Genomic DNA, 2,354 nt, shown 5'->3' with positions numbered 1-2,354 from the left:
ATTTTTTTTTTTTTTTTTTTTTGGTCTATGGACCCGTTTTTCCGAAAAAGTGCTGCTTAAAATATTTAAACTCATTCACTTTGTTTCAGTTGTTTACTATTGATATGAATGTTCAGTGGACTACAGTTTAGGCTCACTTTCACAATTTCTGTTTTTGATGTGCTTATTTTCATGGTTCGACAAGGTACCGACTTGAAATTCATGTAGTACAAAGTAGTAGATTCTAGACCTCTTCTGTTCTTGTGCACCTCCACCGTGTGCTTATCTTGCAAACTTCTGCCAGTCTGTTATGAAAACCTCTGTGAAAGAGACCTTTTCGTCCTTCTCTGTCATGCAAACGCCCGCCGTTTTTTTATTGTTTTTTTTTAAAGAAAAATAAACAAACTTAAATAAACAGCCTCCTACATTCTGTTGTTGTGAACTAGAACTATGAAATTAATGCCAAACTTTTTGATACACATTCAGTTTTTTGGCCCTCCTGTAAAATAGTAAAAACTGATATCAGAGCTGTCATTTTTTTTGTACGACTTTTACGGCACTTGCAACACAATAAGGTCATAGAAGTGCCGAAGATTAGAGGTGTTACAAGGGAGTAACAAACACAAAAAAGAAGGAGGGGGATAAAGATGATAGATGTTTGATGGGAAAGAAGGAGCAAACCACACCAGAGCACCCGCCAACCACCCATTCAGAGCTGTCAGTATTTATTTATTTAGTAGAGGGTTTTACGGCACTCGCAACTGCATAGGGTCATATTAGCGCCAAGGGGAAATAAATACCAAACAGGAACTATAGGTGGCTACAAATTCAACAGACGAAAGAGATTAGTGCCATGCTGACAATAAATGTGAGGCAGCGTGGTGGAATCAGGCTCTCGTCAAAATAATCAAAGTGAAGAAACTTGCCCTTTTCCGCAGGTTTCTGAATTTTTATCAAATTTTTGTTTTTTGGCTCAACACCTTTCATGCCCATTAATAATTCATTTCTGTGTGGATTTTTCTTTAAAACATTGATTAAAGGCATAAAAAATGTAAATTTTCAGTTACCACGGACTCTTAAGCTTAAGAAATAGCTTATCTTTGGCGGCCACTTTCTCATTAATTTTACCTCTGAAAACAGGTGACCCCCCACCTCCTTCATTCGCAAATATCTCGACTTGTATTCAAGACAAATGGATATTTTTTCATTCAAATAAAGACAAGAAAACAAGCTTTAAGGTGACACCAATAACTCTACAAGCCCAAAAATTGACGAGAGCCTGATTCCATAGAAGAAAACAGCAGTTTTCTCCCTGCTTAGAAATTATTATCAAATTTTTGTTTTTTGACTCAAGACCTTTTATGTCCATTTACAAACACATTCCTTTGGGGATTTCACTGAAAACGTTGATTAAAGGCACAAACATATAAATTTACAGTTTCCATGGACTCTCCAGCTTTGGAATTTACCAAGCTTTGGCGGACATTTCTCGCTAATTTTACCTCTTAAACCACGTGACCCCCACCTCCTTCAATCCAAAATATCTCCACTTCTATTGAAAATAGATGGGTAATTTTTTCATTGAAAGCAAGACAAATGAACAAGCTTTAAGATGATACAAATAACTCAATATGCCCAAAAGTTTAGGAGAGCCTGATTCCACCACGCTGCCTCACAATTAACTTTACATAAAACTGCCCCCAACCTCCTTTTTTAACTCTCAGTAAACTCTTAACGACCGAAGAGACGGGAGGAAAATGCATGGTCCTGAAAAGGGATGTAACCTTGTAATAACCTCCTTGGTTTTTATTAACGAGAAAGTGAATTTATTTTGATATCCCTTTACTAGCGTGAACGAATTATTCATCATCATCATCAATGCCTTTCACCCCTGGTAGGGTATAGGCCACATACAAGCTCCTTCCATTTATCTCTGTCCTGAGCCATCCGTCCAAGCTCGTTCAAAGTGAGCTTCATTTCTCTCATGTCCCTTTCCATGCATCTCCTCCATGTTTCCCGTGGCCTACCCCTGTCTCGTGCTCCTTGTGGGTTCCACTGCAGTGACTGTCTTGTGATGTTTCCGCTGGGCTTTCTTAAGGTGTGTCCCATCCATCGCCACTTTCTTAGTCCTATTTCGAAGAGACTTGGACTTGGATGATGGTGGAGACTTCTGCCCAGCAGCTTCCTTTCGGCTTTCACCGCCTTGCATCATAAACTCTCCATTTGGAGAAGATCCACGATCAGCCAAGCAGAGATAATGGTTTTTGCTTGTATGTGTTTCTGTAACAGGTCCTTTTTACGAGAGAGGTTGTTTGCCTCATGACTCAACCCCCGACCTGGAGGCAGGATGACTCTGTTTCAGGAGTCACTACCTG

The 2,354-nt window shown here is 39.4% G+C and overlaps 1 protein-coding gene across 1 annotated transcript in view; it reads right to left on the bottom strand.

Moving 5' to 3' along the window:
- LOC101849559 overlaps positions 1 to 2,354 on the bottom strand; it is a gene marked incomplete in the record, with an annotated part of 14,721 nt that overhangs the window by 2,259 nt on the left and 10,108 nt on the right.

This window comes from Aplysia californica, unplaced genomic scaffold (genome assembly GCF_000002075.1).
Source record: "Aplysia californica isolate F4 #8 unplaced genomic scaffold, AplCal3.0 scaffold00479, whole genome shotgun sequence".
NCBI classification, from domain to species: Eukaryota; Metazoa; Mollusca; class Gastropoda; order Aplysiida; family Aplysiidae; genus Aplysia; species Aplysia californica.
This window is presented reverse-complemented; position numbering and strand designations above follow the sequence as displayed.